The following is an 18,107-nucleotide window of genomic DNA, read 5'->3' as shown; positions in this document are numbered from 1 at the left end:
TCTCCCTCCTTTCCCTATGTGCCCGTATGGAGATCAGTTCCCCCCGGATCACCGCCTTCAGGGCCTCCCATACCATCCCCACCTGCACCTCCCCCGTGTCATTAATGTCCAGATATCTCTCAATGCTCTTCCGGACCCTCTTACACACCTCCTCATCCGCCAGCAACCCCACATCCAGACGCCACAGCGGACGCTGGTCCCGCACCTCTCCCATTTCCAAATCTACCCAGTGTGGCGCGTGGTCTGAGACCGCTATGGCCGAGTACTCCACTTCCCGTACTTTCGGGATCAGTCCCCTGCTTAATACAAAAAAGTCAATTCTAGAATAGACTCTGTGGACATGGGAGAAAAAGGAATACTCCCTCGCCCTCGGCCTCCCAAACCTCCAGGGGTCCACCCCTCCCATCTGCTCCATAAACCCCTTTAACACTTCTGCCGCTGCCGGCCTCCTACTCGTCCTTGAACTCGATCTGTCCAACACGGGGTCCAGCACTGTGTTGAAGTCCCCCCCCATGATCAGGCCCCCTGCCTCCAGGTCCGGAATGAGGCCCAATAGGCGCCTCATGAAGCCAGCGTCGTCCCAGTTCGGGGCATACACGTTAACCATCACCACTTTCTCCCCCTGCAGCCTACCCTTCACCATGACATATCTACCCTCTTTATCCGCCACCACCTCCGCCGCCACGAACGACACCCTCTTCCCTACCAGGATCGCCACCCCTCGGTTCTTTACGTCCAGTCCTGAGTGGAACACTTGTCCCACCCACCCCCTTCTCAGGCGGACCTGGTCCGCCACCTTCAAATGGGTCTCTTGTAGCATTGCTACATCCGCCTTCAGCCCCTTCAAATGCGAGATTACTCTCGTTCTCTTGACCGGCCCATTCAGCCCCCTCACATTCCAAGTGATCAGCCGGGTCGAAGGGCAGCCCGCCCCTTTCCCCCGCCGACTAGCCATATCCTGTCACCTGCTCGCCCCGAGTCAGCCCTCCCTTTCTGACCCGCTCCCCATGGCGATGGCGCCCCCCCCCCACCCCTCCAGTCCTCAACTTCTCCTCCCTGGCCTTTTCAGCAGCAACCCGGTGGCCCCCCCCCTTCCCCCCTCCCCCCCCCCCCCACCCCCCTCCCCCCCCCAGGCTAGGACCCTTCCTAGCCGCGACGCACCCTCCATAGTACTTCCGTGAGTCAGCTGGTTTACGCTGACCCGGCTGCCCCTGCCACACTCCGGCTCCTCCCGGCATGGGGGACGTCCCCCCCCTTACCACCCCTCCTTGACCCCGCTCCAGCGCGGGAAAGGGAGCCATTGCTAACCACGCCCCTTACTCCCACCCCCCTCCCTCCTCTGCCCCGTGCGCGGGAAACCAGAGGAAAGCCCGCGCTTTCGCCCTGCCCCTCCCTGCCCCTCCATCTTCAGTTCCACCCCCGTCCCCGATCTCCCACCGATAAATACAAAACAACCAAAAACCCCACAAGAAACACATACCCCCGGCACTCCCCCCCCCACCCCACCCCGCCCTCCCACCATAACATTATAAATAACAGGAAAAAGAGAGAAAAAACTGGTATAGAGAACAAAAAGGGTCCAAAAATACGGCCAAGTGAAAATCCAACCAACAGAAAGCCACGTGTCCAGCTTAAAGTACCAGAGCGGCAACGACCGCCAAGTATCCCCTGGTTCTAGTTCGAGTCCAGCTTTTCTTCCTGGACAAAGGCCCACGCCTCCTCCGGGGACTCGAAATAGTGGTGCTGGTCCTTGTAGGTCACCCTCAAGCGCGCTGGCTGCAGCATCCCGAATCTAATTCTCTTGGCATGCAGCACCGCCTTCGTCCGGTTGAACCGGGCCCCCCGCTTTGCCACCTCCGCACTCCAGTCCTGAAAGATCCTCACCGTCGAGTTCTCCCATTTGCTGCTCCTCTCTCTCTTGGCCCACCTCAGCACCCTCTCCCGGTCACTGAATCGCTGGAACCGAACCAGCACCGCCCTCGGGGGTTCGTTTGCTCTTGGCTTCCTGGCCATTACTCTGTAGGCCTCCTCCAATTCCAGGGGCGAAGGGACGGCCCCTGCCCCCATCAGTGAGCCCAGCATTTCTGCCACATACCCCTGGAGGTCCGACCCCTCCAGCCCTTCTGCCAGGCCCAGGATCCTCAGGTTTTTCCGCCTCATGCGGGTATCCATCTCCTCCAATCGGTTTTGCCATCTCAGGTGGAGTGCCTCGTGCACCTCCACCTTTCCCACGAGGACCGTGGCCTCCTCCTCCCTCACAGTCATCTCCTGCTGCAGCTCCCGAATTGACGCCTCTTGGGTCGCCTGCGCCCCCATCAGCCTGGTGGTCGTCGCGTTCATCGACTCCAGCAGCTCCACTTTCAGCTCCGTGAAGAAGCGCAGGAGAGCGGCCTGCTGCTCCGCCGCCCATGTCCTCCAGTCCTCGGGTGCGCCGCCGGCCGCCATTTTGGATTTCTTCCCCCGCTTTTTTCGGGGAGCTGCTGCCGCTTTTTTTCCTGCCCCACTTCGGGTGACGACCATAAATTTGACGGGGTTCTCCTCTGGGAACCTTCCCCCACCGGGAATTGCCGTCCCAGCGCCGTTAGGGGCCCTCCAATCGGCCCGAAAACACCTTCCTAACAGGAGCAGCCAAACGTGCGACTTAGCTGGTCATAGCCTCAACCGGAAGTAGGATGAAGAACCTTTTGATGTTCCCCTTGATTGCTTCCCACCAGAGATGTGGAGACTCAAAGAGGGGTTTCACGGTTCTCCAACCTCGGTAATCCCTTTTGAGTTCCTGGAGGTTCTCTGGGGTCAACAGCTTTACATTTAGCTTCCATGTCCCCCTGCCCACCCCCTGGTTTTCCCGCAGATAGCAGTCAGCCAGTAGGAGGCAGTGGTCAGAGAAGAACACCGGCTTGACATCGGTGGGCGTCGGTCGGTTGGTGCTCTGGTTGAGTTTTGTTTTCGTTCCTGTCTGTGGTCTGGGGGTTCTGTGCATCCCCTCCCACATTGGTGCTTTGCCTCTTTAATTGAGGCCTATTCTTTGATTGCTCGCCTTCATCGCAGGAGTTGTCGGCGCTGTTGAGTTGCCGCTTTTTACCATTCCCCGTCGGGGGTTTCTTTGTTTCATTTTTTATTTTCCTCTTTGCTTTTCTTGTGCCTGCCGTTTCCCAGCGCTCTTCACTCTTTGTTCCATCCTCGGTTGTCTCGTGTTCCTCGCCAGATGGGAGTGGGGTTGTTTTGTCAGGCTGTGCTGTGGCCTCCACATTCTGTTGAGGGCCTTTCTGTAGAGTTTCGGCATTCTGTGGTGTGGTGTCTTTGTCGGTGGAGGGTGCCTGTACCTCCTGTGTGGTTGCCTTTTTGACTCCACCGCTGATGGTTTGCGCATAGGTTGCCCACCGTTTTGGGGAGTCCCTGTAGAGATGGCCGGCCTCCCCACACAGGTTGCAGTGCTTGTCTTGCTTACAGTCTTTTGTCATGTGCCCCTCCTGCTTGCAGTTTTTGCAGAAGGTGACTTTGCAGTTGGCGGCCATGTGCCCCGCTTTGCCACAGGTGTGACATACTCGTGGCTGCCCCCCGTGGTAGAGGTAGCCTCGGTTTCCTCCAATGGCGAAACTGGAGGGTGGGTGCAAGATGGTTCCATTGGCATTCTTTCTCAGGGTTACCTTGACCTGGTGCTCGCATGTCCAGATGCCGAAGGTGTCCTTTAGTTGCGTGCTGTCGCTTTTCAAGTCAACGTACCTGGCGAGGATCGTAAGTACATAGAACATAGAACACAGAACGATACAGCGCAGTACAGGCCCTTCGGCCCTCGATGTTGCACCGACATGGAAAAAAAATAAAGGCCATCTAACCTACACTATGCCCTTGTCATCCATATGCTTATCCAACAAATTTTTAAATGCCCTCAATGTTGGTGAGTTCACTACTGTTGCAGGTAGGGCATTCCACGGCCTCACCACTCTTTGCGTAAAAAACCCACCTCTGACCTCTGTCCTATATCTATTACCCCTCAATTTAAGGCTATGTCCCCTCGTGCTAGCCACCTCCATCCACGGGAGAAGGCTCTCGCTGTCCACCCTATCTAACCCTCTGATCATTTTGTATGCCTCTATTAAGTCACCTCTTAACCTTCTTCTCTCTAACGAAAACAACCTCAAGTCCATCAGCCTTTCCTCATAAGATTTTCCCTCCATACCAAGCAACATCCTGGTAAATCTCCTCTGCACCCGTTCCAAAGCTTCCACGTCCTTCCTATAATGAGGCGACCAGAACTGTACGCAATACTCCAAATGCGGCCGTACTAGAGTTTTGTACAACTGCAACATGACCTCATGGCTCCGGAACTCAATCCCTCTACCAATAAAGGCCAACACACCATAGGCCTTCTTCACAACCCTATCAACCTGGGTGGCAACTTTCAGGGATCTATGTACATGGACACCGAGATCCCTCTGCTCATCCACACTACCAAGAATTTTACCATTAGCCAAATATTCCGCATTCCTGTTATTCTTTCCAAAGTGAATCACCTCACACTTCTCCACATTAAACTCCATTTGCCACCTCTCAGCCCAGCTCTGCAGCTTATCTATGTCCCTCTGTAACCTGCAACATCCTTCCGCACTGTCTACAACTCCACCGACTTTAGTGTCGTCTGCAAATTTACTCACCCATCCTTCTGCGCCCTCCTCTAGGTAATTTATAAAAATGACAAACAGCAACGGCCCCAGAACAGATCCTTGTGGTACGCCACTCGTAACTGAACTCCATTCTGAACATTTCCCATCAACTACCACCCTCTGTCTTCTTTCAACTAGCCAATTTCTGATACACATCTCTAAATCACCCTCAATCCCCAGCCTCCGTATTTTCTGCAATAGCCGACCGTGGGGAACCTTATCAAACGCTTTACTGAAATCCATATACACCACATCAACTGCTCTACCCTCGTCTACCTGTTCAGTCACCAGACACAAGTACATCAGACACGGGGACGTGGGGGTTGTACATGTGCAACGTAACAACCCGGTTTCTCTGCGATGGTAGCGTGAACAGAGGCTCCGCAGTCAGGATAGACAGGGGGCTCTGGTTGCCTTTTCCTTTAAACACATCCAAGAACTTGATGCAATCGGCTACATTCTTGAAGGTGACATCAAAGTAGCCGTTGTTGGGGAACTCTTGCAAGGCAAAGATATCTGCTGCTTGAAACCCGCAGCAGTCGATCAGTACCCGCTTCACGAAGAAGATTCGATCCACAGGCGACTTCCCTTCCGACTTCCTGACTGTGACTCGGACAGTGTTTCGCACTCCCCAGCCTGGTGGTCGGGATGCAGCAGTGGTCATAGCTCCGACGTTGGCTCTTGACTGTACCGGCGTTAGGCCCAAACCAAGGTTTAGGCCAGCATGAAGATCCACCAATAGCAGCTGAGCTTAAACGTCTCTTCAGTCTTCAGTCTCTCCAATCCACGATCGACATCAAGATCGATAGACTGTGCCAGCATGAAGATCCACCAATAGCAGCCGAGCTCAAACGTTTCTTCAGTCTCTCCAATGCACGATCGACATCAAGATCGAAATCCTTAGCTTCCCCCGATCAAGTGCGCTACACTTGATCTTAGCCAAAAGGCCGATAAGCGATAGACTGTGCTATAGATGTTTATGTAGAGCAGTTTGATGGAGTTGGGAATTGTCTCCCCAAAGTAGTTTAGTGATTGAGTGAGATAAAGTGTGTATTTGGATGTGTTTGAACTGTTTTTTGACTTGGAAATTCCCCAAGAAGGGGTGGTGTGCACCATTCCTGGAGATACTGCAATACCAGGTTGATGCGTGGAGTGGACGGAGCAAGCCCCTATTCCATCTCCCTGCTCCAAAAATCAATTTAATATATGGTCCCCAGATAAGGGACGTATCAGATATTAAACTGATAAGAACAGATTTTTTTTTTTTTTTTTCAAAAAATATACTTTATTCATAAAATTTATCTTAATCTTTACAGAACATTTCAAAATACCTTGACTGTACATTTCCGTCTCAGTTACATTCATTTGTCGTCAATTCCATTGGGATAACGTTGCACATGTATCCTACTATAAGTTACAGTTCTTTTTTCAATATTTACATTACTTTGTTTCTTTCATACATACATTCTGGTAATGGAAAAAAAAGGACTCCGGACCGAGGGGTTTTACACTGTTACCAACCCCTCGGTGTACATTTGCTGGTAAGACCTTACACTGTGGTCTTCCCCCATTGCGCCTTGGCGGCAGCTGCCCCAAGCTTGAGTGCGTCCCTCAGCACGTAGTCCTGGACCTTGGAATGTGCCAGTCTGCAACACTCGGTCGAGGACAATTCTTTGCACTGGAAGATCAGCAAGTTTCGGGCAGACCAAAGAGCGTCTTTCACCGAGTTGATGACCTTCCAGCAGCAGTTGATATCTGTCTCGGTGTGGGTCCCTGGAAACAGTCCATAGAGCACAGAGTCCTGTGTCACAGAGCTGCTCGGGATGAACCTTGACAGATACCACTGCATCTCACTCCAGACCTTCTTTGCAAAGGCACATTCCACAAGGAGGTGTGTGACTGTTTCATTTCCCCCACAACCACTCCGAGGGCAGCGTGCATTGATGCTGAGCCTTCGGGTGTGCATGAAGGATCTGACAGGGAGGGCCCTTCTCACCACCAGCCAAGCGAGGTCTTGGTGCTTGTTTGAAAGTTCTGGTGATGAGGCATTCTGCCAGATGGCTCTGACAGTCTGCTCAGGGAACCATCCAACGTCCTCCACAGTCTCCTTTTCTCTGAGGGTCTCGAGGACATTACGTGCTGACCACTGCTTCATTGCCTTGTGGTCAAAGGTGTTTTCCTTCAAAAATTTTTCCACGAAGGATAGGTGGTACGGTACGGTCCAACTACTTGGAGCGTTCCGCGGCAATGAGGCCAGGCCCATCCTTCGTAACACCGGGGACAGGTAGAACCTGAGTATGAAGTAACACTTGGTGTTTGCATACCCGGGGTCTACGCACAGCTTGATGCAGTTGCACACAAAGGTGGCCATCAGGGTGAGGGCGGCGTTGGGTACGTTCCTCCCTCCTTTATCTAGAGGCTTGTACATTGTGTCTCTTCGGACCCGGTCCATCTTGGATCTCCAAATGAATTTGAAGATGGCCCGGGTGACTGCTGCAGCGCAGGTCCGAGTGATGGGCCAGACCTGCGCTACGTACAGTAACACCGAGAGTACCTCACACCTGATGACCAGGGTTTTGCCCGCAATGGAGAGGGAGCGTTGCTCCCACCAGCCCAGTTTCTGTTTTGCTTTGGTAATTCGTTCCTCCCAGTTTTTGGTGCATGCCCCAGCCGCTCCGAACCATATCCCCAGCACTTTCAGGTAATCTGACCTGATCGTGAAGGGGACAAAGGATCGGTCGGCCCAGTTCCCGAAGAACATGGCCTCGCTCTTGCCGCGGTTTACCTTGGCTCCTGAGGCCAGTTCAAACTGGTCGCAGGTGTCCAAGAGCCTGCGTACAGACGCGGGATCCGAGCAGAAGACGGCAACGTCGTCCATGTACAGGGAGGCCTTGACTTGCGTGCCTCCGCTGCCTGGGATCGTCACCCCTCTCATGTCCGGATCCTTCCTGATGGACTCGGCAAAAGGTTCTATGCAGCACACAAACAGGGCCGAGGAGAGAGGGCAGCCCTGCCTGACTCCAGATTTGATCAGGAACTTTTCTGATTCCCACCCATTGATTGAGACTGCGCTATAGATGTTTGTGTAGAGCAGTTTGATCCAATTGCGAATTCCCTCCCCAAACCCCATTTTGGAGAGCACATCCATCATGTAGGTGTGCGATATTCTGTCAAAAGCCTTCTCCTGGTCAAGGCTGATGAGGCAGGTGTCCACCCTCCTGTCCTGCACGTAGGCGATCGTATCCCTGAGCAGCGCGAGGCTGTCAGAGATCTTCCTGCCAGGTACAGCACAGGTTTGGTCAGGGTGGATTACCGACTCCAGAGCAGACTTGACCCGATTGGCGATGACTTTGGCTAAGATTTTGTAATCCACATTTAACAGTGAAATGGGTCGCCAATTTCGAATTTCTTCCCTTTCCCCCTTCTGCTTGTAGATGAGGGTGATGATGCCTTTCCGCATGGATTCTGACATGCTGCCATCCAGAAGCATACTCTCGTACACTTCCAGCAGGTCTGGGCCCATCCAGTCCCACAGAGCCAAGTACAACTCAGCCGGTAAGCCGTCGCTTCCGGGAGTTTTACTCGTCTCAAAGGACTTGACGGCCTTTGTCAGTTCGTCCAGAGTTAGTGGTTTGTCCAGGTTTTCCCCCTCGTTGTCGTCCAAGACCTCCGTGATAGACGACAGGAAGGTCTGGGTAACAGTGCTGTCTGTTGGCTTCAGATCATACAGTCTGGCATAGAAGGATTGACTGATCCTCAGTATGTCAGACTGCGATGTCTTTACAGAGCCATCTTCTTCCTTCAGGCTGCTGATCACAGAGGTCTCTCTGTGCACCTTCTGGAAGAAGAAGCGTGAGCACTTTTCATCCTGCTCCACAGAGCGGACTCTGGACCGGAAGATGACCTTGGAGGCCTCCGAGGTGTAGAGAGAGGCCTGCTGGCTCTTCACCTCTTGGAGATCCTCCTTGACATCAACCCCCATCGACTGCAGCTGGAGTAAGTTTTGCATGCTTTTCTGGAGCCTGGTTGTGACCCCTCGTCTCTCTCTCACCTTCTGTATGCCCTTGAGGATGAAGAACCTTTTGATGTTCCCCTTGATTGCTTCCCACCAGAGATGTGGAGACTCAAAGAGGGGTTTCACGGTTCTCCAACCTTTGTAATCCCTTTTGAGTTCCTGGAGGTTCTCTGGGGTCAACAGTTTTACATTTAGCTTCCATGTCCCCCTGCCCACCCCCGGTTGAAACCCGCAGCAGTCGATCAGTACCCGCTTCACGAAGAAGATTCGATCCACAGGGGACTTCCCTTCCGACTTCCTGACTGTGACTCGGACAGTGTTTCGCACTCCCCAGCCTGGTGGTCGGGATGCAGCAGTGGTCATAGCTCCGACGTTGGCTCTTGACTGTACCGGCGTTAGGCCCAAACCAAGGTTTAGGCCAGCATGAAGATCCACCAATAGCAGCTGAGCTTAAACGTCTCTTCAGTCTTCAGTGTCTCCAATCCACGATCGACATCAAGATCGAATCCTTAGCTTCCCCCGATCAAGTGCGCTACACTTGATCTTAGCCAAAAGGCCGAGAAGCGATAGACTGTGGTATAGATGTTTATGTAGAGCAGTTTGATGGAGTTGGGAATTGTCTCCCCAAAGTAGTTTAGTGATTGAGTGAGATAAAGTGTGTATTTGGATGTGTTTGAACTGTTTTTTGACTTGTAAATTCCCCAAGAAGGGGTGGTGTGCACCATTCCTGGAGATACTGCAATACCAGGTTGATGCGTGGAGTGGACGGAGCAAGCCCCTATTCCATCTCCCTGCTCCAAAAATCAATTTAATATATGGTCCCCAGATAAGGGACGTATCAGATATTAAACTGATAAGAACAGATTTTTTTTTTTTTCAAAAAATATACTTTATTCATAAAATTTATCTTAATCTTTACAGAACATTTCAAAATACCTTGACTGTACATTTCCGTCTCAGTTACATTCATTTGTCGTCGATTCCATTGGGATACGTTGCCACACGTATCCTACGATAAGTTACAGTTTCTTTTTTCAATATAAACTGATAAGAACAGATTTTTTTTTCAAAAAATATACTTATTCATAAAATTATCTTAATTTTACAGAACCATTTCAAAATACCTTGACTGTACATTTCCGTCTCAGGTACATTCATTTGTCGTCGATTCCATTGGGATAACGTTGCACACGTATCCTACTATAAGTTACAATTCTTTTTCAATATTTACATTACTTTGTTTCTTTCATACATACATTCTGGTAATGGAAAAAAAGAACTCCGGACCGAGGGGTTTTACACTGTTACCAACCCCTCGGTGTACATTTGGTGGTAAGACCTTACACTGTGGTCTTTCCCCATTGCGCCTTGGCGGCCGCTGCCCCAAGCTTGAGTGCGTCCCTCAGCACGTAGTCCTGGACCTTGGAATGTGCCAGTCTGCAACACTCGGTCGAGGACAGTTCTTTGCACTGGAAGATCAGCAAGTTTCGGGCAGACCAAAGAGCGTCTTTCACCGAGTTGATGACCTTCCAGCAGCAGTTGATATCTGTCTCGGTGTGGGTCCCTGGAAACAGTCCATAGAGCACAGAGTCCTGTGTTACTGAGCTGCTCGGGATGAACCTTGACAGATACCACTGCATCTCACTCCAGACCTGTTTTGCAAAGGCACATTCCACAAGGAGGTGTGTGACTGTTTCATTTCCCCCACAACCACTCCGAGGGCAGCGTGCATTGATGCTGAGCCTTCGGGTGTACATGAAGAATCTGACAGGGAGGGCCCTTCTCACCACCAGCCAAGCGAGGTCTTGGTGCTTGTTTGAAAGTTCTGGTGATGAGGCATTCTGCCAGATGGCTCTGACAGTCTGCTCAGGGAACCATCCAACATCCTCCACAGTCTCCTTTTCTCTGAGGGTCTCGAGGACATTACGTGCTGACCACTGCTTCATTGCCTTGTGGTCAAAGGTGTTTTCCTTCAAAAATTTTTCCACGAAGGATAGGTGGTACGGCACGGTCCAACTGCTTGGAGCGTTCCGCGGCAATGAGGCCAGGCCCATCCTTCGTAACACCGGGGACAGGTAGAACCTCAGTATGTAGTGACACTTGGTGTTTGCATACCCGGGGTCTACGCACAGCTTGATGCAGTTGCACACAAAGGTGGCCATCAGGATGAGGGCGGCGTTGGGTACGTTCCTCCCTCCTTTATCTAGAGGCTTGTACATTGTGTCTCTTCGGACCCGGTCCATCTTGGATCTCCAGATGAATTTGAAGATGGCCCGGGTGACTGCTGCGGCGTAGGTCCGAGTGATGGGCCAGACCTGCGCCACGTACAGTAACACCGAGAGTACCTCACACCTGATGACCAGGGTTTTGCCCGCAATGGAGAGGGAGCGTTGCTCCCACCAGCCCAGTTTCTGTTTTGCTTTGGTGATTCGTTCCTCCCAGTTTTTGGTGCATGCCCCAGCCGCTCCGAACCATATCCCCAGCACTTTCAGGTAATCTGACCTGATCGTGAAGGGGACAAAGGATCGGTCGGCCCAGTTCCCAAAGAACATGGCCTCGCTCTTGCCGCGGTTTACCTTGGCTCCTGAGGCCAGTTCAAACTGGTCGCAGGTGTCCAAGAGCCTGCGTACAGACGCGGGATCCGAGCAGAAAACGGCGACGTCGTCCATGTACAGGGAGGCCTTGACTTCCGTGCCTCCGCTGCCAGGGATCGTCACCCCTCTCATGTCCGGATCCTTCCTGATGGACTCGGCAAAAGGTTCTATGCAGCATACAAAAAGGGCCGAGGAGAGAGGGCAGCCCTGCCTGACTCCAGATTTGATCTGGAACTTTTCTGATTCCCACCCATTGATTGAGACTGCGCTATAGATGTTTGTGTAGAGCAGTTTGATCCAATTGTGAATTCCCTCCCCAAACCCCATTTTGGAGAGCACATCCATCATGTAGGTGTGCGATATTCTGTCAAAGGCCTTCTCCTGGTCAAGGCTGATGAGGCAGGTGTCCACCCTCCTGTCCTGCACGTAGGCGATCGTATCCCTGAGCAGCGCGAGGCTGTCAGAGATCTTCCTGCCGGGTACAGCACAGGTCTGGTCAGGGTGGATTACCGACTCCAGAGCAGACTTGACCCGATTGGCGATGACTTTGGCTAGGATTTTGTAATCCACATTTAACAGTGAAATGGGTCGCCAATTTCGAATTTCTTCCCTTTCCCCCTTCTGCTTGTAGATGAGGGTGATGATGCCTTTCCGCATGGATTCTGACATGCTGCCATCCAGAAGCATACTCTCGTACACTTCCAGCAGGTCTGGGCCCATCCAGTCCCACAGAGCCAAGTACAACTCAGCCGGTAAGCCGTCGCTTCCGGGAGTTTTACTCGTCTCAAAGGACTTGACGGCCTTTGTCAGCTCGTCCAGAGTTAGTGGTTTGTCCAGGTTTTCCCCCTCGTTGTCGTCCAAGACCTCTGTGATAGACGACAGGAAGGTCTGGGTAACAGTGCTGTCTGTTGGCTTCAGATCATACAGTCTGGCATAGAAGGATTGACTGATCCTCAGTATGTCAGACTGCGATGTCTTTACAGAGCCATCTTCTTCCTTCAGGCTGCTGATCACAGAGGTCTCTCTGTGCACCTTTTGGAAGAAGAAGCGTGAGCACTTTTCATCCTGCTCCACGGAGCGGACTCTGGACCGGAAGATGACCTTGGAGGCCTCCGAGGTGTAGAGAGAGGCCTGCTGGCTCTTCACCTCTTGGAGATCCTCCTTGACATCAACCCCCATCGACTGCAGCTGGAGTAAGTTTTGCATGCTTTTCTGGAGCCTGGTTGTGACCCCTCGTCTCTCTCTCACCTTCTGTATGCCCTTGAGGATGAAGAACCTTTTGATGTTCCCCTTGATTGCTTCCCACCAGAGATGTTGAGACTCAAAGAGGGGTTTCACGGTTCTCCAACCTTTGTAATCCCTTTTGAGTTCCTGGAGGTTCTCTGGGGTCAACAGTTTTACATTTAGCTTCCATGTCCCCCTGCCCACCCCCTGGTTTTCCTGCAGGTGGCAGTCAGCCAGTAGGAGGCAGTGGTCAGAGAAGAACACCGGCTTGACGTCGGTGGGCCTGACCGTGAAAGCACGGGACACAAAAAAGAAATCTATTCTGGAACGGACGGACCCATCTGGCCGTGACCATGTGTATCTACGCTGCGCTCCGTCTGCAGGGTTGCTGAAGACGTCGAGCAGCTTGGCGTCTTTTACCGTTTCCATCAGGAGTCTGGACGTAGCGTCTAGTTTGCTGCCGGCTCTGCCGGATCGTCCATCCGCATCGATGATGCAGTTGAAGTCACCGCCCAGGATGACCGGCATGGAGGTGGCCAACAGCAGTGGTAGTTGCTGAAGGACAGCCAATCGCTCAGTTTTAACGGCTGGGGCATACACGTTAATAAGTCTGATAGGGGTGTTTTTGTATTTGACGTCTGCTACTAGGAGGCGTCCCCCCACCACCTCCTTAACGTCGGAGATGGTGAAATTGCCTCCCCGTAGCAGAATACCCAGGCCGGAGGAACGACAGTCGTTTCCTCCTGACCAGATGGATGGCCCGTGGGACCACCAGCTCGACCAGCGCCTGTAGTTGCTGAGGTGTGGAATCCCACACTCCTGCAGAAACAGTAGGTCGGCTCTTACATTTTCTAAGTAGCCGAGTGTGGCTACACACCGCGAAGTATCTTTAATACTTCGCACATTAATTGATGCAATTTTAAAACCCATTTTAAAAAGAGTAGATTTACCAGTCTCAGATTTCAGAGTCCATTTCAGTTGGTTGTTCCAGCTGTTCAAAGTTCCCCGTCATGCCGGTGGTGTTCTCAAAATGCTTCACCGTATCAGGGTTTAGGAAGCTGCCATTGTCCTCAGTGTGGCCTTGAGCCTGATGGATGTGCAATGTGGAGGGGGTGGGGGTGTAGCCGTTGTGCCCGGCGTGGCAGTCAGCGGGTGTTGGGGTTGTAGGCCGATTCCCATCGTCCAGAGGTTGGTGCTCTGGTTGAGTTTTGTTTTCGTTCCTGTCTGTGGTCTGGGGGTTCTGTGCATCCCCTCCCACATTGGTGCTTTGCCTCTTTGATTGAGGCCTATTCTTTGATTGCTCGCCTTCATCGCAGGAGTTGTCGGCGCTGTTGAGTTGCCGCTTTTTTCCATTCCCCGTCGGGGGTTTCTTTGATTCACTTTTCATTTTCCTCTTTGCTTTTCTTGTGCCTGCCGTTTCCCAGCGCTCTTCACTCTGTGTTCCATCCTCGGGTGTCTCGTGTTCCTCGCCAGATGGGAGTGGGGTTGTTTTGTCAGGCTGTGCTGGGGCCTCCACATTCTGTTGAGGGCCTTGCTGTAGGGTTTCGGCATTCTGTGGTGTGGTGTCTTTGTCGATGGAGGGTGCCTGTACTTCCTCCTGTGTGGTTGCCTTTTTGGCTCCGCCGCTGATGATTTGTGCATACGTTGCCCCACGTTTTGGGCAGGCCCTGGAAAGATGGCCGGCCTCCCCACACAGGTTGGAGTACTTGTCTTCCTTACAGTCCTTTGTCATGTGCCCCTCCTGCTTGCAGTTTTTGCAGAAGGTGACTTTGCAGTTGGCGGCCATGTGCCCCGCTTTGCCACAGGTGTGACATACTCGTGGCTGCACCCCGTAGTAGAGGTAGCCTCGGTTTCCTCCAATGGCGAAACTGGAGGGTGGGTGCAAGATGGTTCCATTGGCGTTCGTTCTCAGGGTTACCTTGACCTGGTGCTCGCCTGTCCAGATGCCAAAGGTGTCCTTTAGTTGTAAGCTGTCGCTTTTCAGGTCAACGTACCTGGCGAGGAACGTAAGCACATCAGACATGGGGACGTAGGCGTTGTACATGTGCAGCGTAATAACGCGGTTTCTCTGCGATGGTAGCGTGAACAGAGGCTCCGCAGTCAGGATAGACAGGGGGCTCTGGTTGCCTTTTTCTTTAAACATATCCAAGAATTTGATGCAATCAGCAACATTCCTGAAGGTGACATCGAAGTAACCGTTGTTGGGGAAATCTTGCAAGCAGAAGATATCTGTTGGTTGAAACCCGCAGCAGTCGATCAGTACCCGCTTCACGAAGAAAATTCGATCCACAGGCGACTTCCCTTCCGACTTCCTGACTGTGACTCGGACAGTGTTTCGCACTCCCCAGCCTGGTGGTCGGGATGCAGCAGTGGTCATAGCTCCGACGTTGGCTCTTGACAGTACCGGCGTTAGGCCCAAACCAAAGGTTTAGGCCAGCATGAAGATCCACCAATAGCAGCTGAGCTTAAACGTCTCTTCAGTCTTCAGTCTCTCCAATCCACGATCGACATCAAGATCGAATCCTTAGCTTCCCCCGATCAAGTGCGCGACACTTGATGTTAGCCAAAAGGCGGAGAAGCGATAGACTGTGGTATAGATGTTTATGTAGAGCAGTTTGATGGAGTTGGGAATTGTCTCCCCAAAGTAGTTTAGTGATTGAGTGCGAACCTGGTGTTGTAAGACTTCTTACGAGTGAGATAAAGTGTGTATTTGTATGTGTTTGAACTGTTTTTTGACTTGTAAATTCCCCAAGAAGGGGTGGTGTGCACCATTCCTGGAGATACTGCAATACCAGGTTGATGCGTGGAGTGGACGGAGCAAGCCCCTATTCCATCTCCCTGCTCCAAAAATCAATTTAATATATGGTCCCCAGATAAGGGACGTATCAGATATTAAACTGATAAGAACAGATTTTTTTTTTTTTTTTTTTTCAAAAAAATATACTTTATTCATAAAATTTATCTTAATCTTTACAGAACATTTCAAAATACCTTGACTGTACATTTCCGTCTCAGTTACATTCATTTGTCGTCGATTCCATTGGGATAACGTTGCACACGTATCCTACTATAAGTTACAGTTCTTTTTTCAATATTTACATTACTTTGTTTCTTTCATACATACATTCTGGTAATGGAAAAAAAGAACTCCGGACCGAGGGGTTTTACACTGTTACCAACCCCTCGGTGTACATTTGGTGGTAAGACCTTACACTGTGGTCTTTCCCCATTGCGCCTTGGCGGCCGCTGCCCCAAGCTTGAGTGCGTCCCTCAGCACGTAGTCCTGGACCTTGGAATGTGCCAGTCTGCAACAATCGGTCGAGGACAGTTCTTTGCACTGGAAGATCAGCAAGTTTCGGGCAGACCAAAGAGCGTCTTTCACCGAGTTGATGACCTTCCAGCAGCAGTTGATATCTGTCTCGGTGTGGGTCCCTGGAAACAGTCCATAGAGCACAGAGTCCTGTGTTACTGAGCTGCTCGGGATGAACCTTGACAGATACCACTGCATCTCACTCCAGACCTGTTTTGCAAAGGCACATTCCACAAGGAGGTGTGTGACTGTTTCATTTCCCCCACAACCACTCCGAGGGCAGCGTGCATTGATGCTGAGCCTTCGGGTGTACATGAAGAATCTGACAGGGAGGGCCCTTCTCACCACCAGCCAAGCGAGGTCTTGGTGCTTGTTTGAAAGTTCTGGTGATGAGGCATTCTGCCAGATGGCTCTGACAGTCTGCTCAGGGAACCATCCAACGTCCTCCACAGTCTCCTTTTCTCTGAGGGTCTCGAGGACATTACGTGCTGACCACTGCTTCATTGCCTTGTGGTCAAAGGTGTTTTCCTTCAAAAATTTTTCCACGAAGGATAGGTGGTACGGTACGGTCCAACTACTTGGAGCGTTCCGCGGCAATGAGGCCAGGCCCATCCTTCGTAACACCGGGGACAGGTAGAACCTCAGTATGTAGTGACACTTGGTGTTTGCATACCCGGGGTCTACGCACAGCTTGATGCAGTTGCACACAAAGGTGGCCATCAGGATGAGGGCGGCGTTGGGTACGTTCCTCCCTCCTTTATCTAGAGGCTTGTACATTGTGTCTCTTCGGACCCGGTCCATCTTGGATCTCCAGATGAATTTGAAGATGGCCCGGGTGACTGCTGCGGCGTAGGTCCGAGTGATGGGCCAGACCTGCGCCACGTACAGTAACACCGAGAGTACCTCACACCTGATGACCAGGGTTTTGCCCGCAATGGAGAGGGAGCGTTGCTCCCACCAGCCCAGTTTCTGTTTTGCTTTGGTGATTCGTTCCTCCCAGTTTTTGGTGCATGCCCCAGCCGCTCCGAACCATATCCCCAGCACTTTCAGGTAATCTGACCTGATCGTGAAGGGGACAAAGGATCGGTCGGCCCAGTTCCCAAAGAACATGGCCTCGCTCTTGCCGCGGTTTACCTTGGCTCCTGAGGCCAGTTCAAACTGGTCGCAGGTGTCCAAGAGCCTGCGTACAGACGCGGGATCCGAGCAGAAGACGGCGACGTCGTCCATGTACAGGGAGGCCTTGACTTGTGTGCCTCCGCTGCCAGGGATCGTCACCCCTCTCATGTCCGGATCCTTCCTGATGGACTCGGCAAAAGGTTCTATGCAGCATACAAACAGGGCCGAGGAGAGAGGGCAGCCCTGCCTGACTCCAGATTTGATCTGGAACTTTTCTGATTCCCACCCATTGATTGAGACTGCGCTATAGATGTTTGTGTAGAGCAGTTTGATCCAATTGCGAATTCCCTCCCCAAACCCCATTTTGGAGAGCACATCCATCATGTAGGTGTGCGATATTCTGTCAAAGGCCTTCTCCTGGTCAAGGCTGATGAGGCAGGTGTCCACCCTCCTGTCCTGCACGTAGGCGATCGTATCCCTGAGCAGCGCGAGGCTGTCAGAGATCTTCCTGCCGGGTACAGCACAGGTCTGGTCAGGGTGGATTACCGACTCCAGAGCAGACTTGACCCGATTGGCGATGACTTTGGCTAGGATTTTGTAATCCACATTTAACAGTGAAATGGGTCGCCAATTTCGAATTTCTTCCCTTTCCCCCTTCTGCTTGTAGATGAGGGTGATGATGCCTTTCCGCATGGATTCTGACATGCTGCCATCCAGAAGCATACTCTCGTACACTTCCAGCAGGTCTGGGCCCATCCAGTCCCACAGAGCCAAGTACAACTCAGCCGGTAAGCCGTCGCTTCCGGGAGTCTTACTCGTCTCAAAGGACTTGACGGCCTTTGTCAGCTCGTCCAGAGTTAGTGGTTTGTCCAGGTTTTCCCCCTCGTTGTCGTCCAAGACCTCCGTGATAGACGACAGGAAGGTCTGGGTAACAGTGCTGTCTGTTGGCTTCAGATCATACAGTCTGGCATAGAAGGATTGACTGATCCTCAGTATGTCAGACTGCGATGTCTTTACAGAGCCATCTTCTTCCTTCAGGCTGCTGATCACAGAGGTGTCCTCTGTGCACCTTTTGGAAGAAGAAGCGTGAGCACTTTTCATCCTGCTCCACAGAGCGGACTCTGGACCGGAAGATGACCTTGGAGGCCTCCGAGGTGTAGAGAGAGGCCTGCTGGCTCTTCACC

At 52.0% G+C, this 18,107-nt stretch overlaps 1 non-coding gene and 2 pseudogenes across 1 annotated transcript; all 3 read right to left on the bottom strand.

Annotated features, from left to right (window-relative positions):
• Positions 1-5,766: 5,766 nt before the first annotated feature.
• Positions 5,767-5,946, bottom strand: LOC119979183 (annotated as a pseudogene).
• A 3,444-nt stretch (positions 5,947-9,390) lies between these two features.
• On the bottom strand, positions 9,391-9,566 carry LOC119979188 (annotated as a pseudogene).
• A 5,689-nt stretch (positions 9,567-15,255) lies between these two features.
• LOC119979178 lies at positions 15,256-15,439 on the bottom strand. Its single transcript, XR_005463673.1, has one exon. It is a non-coding gene; the product is annotated as a U2 spliceosomal RNA (small nuclear RNA).
• Between the last annotated feature and the right edge of the window lie 2,668 nt (positions 15,440-18,107).

This window comes from Scyliorhinus canicula, chromosome 15 (genome assembly GCF_902713615.1).
Source record: "Scyliorhinus canicula chromosome 15, sScyCan1.1, whole genome shotgun sequence".
NCBI lineage: Eukaryota > Metazoa > Chordata > Chondrichthyes > Carcharhiniformes > Scyliorhinidae > Scyliorhinus > Scyliorhinus canicula.
The sequence above is the reverse complement of the archived record's forward strand: the minus strand, read 5'-3'. Positions and strand labels throughout refer to the sequence as shown.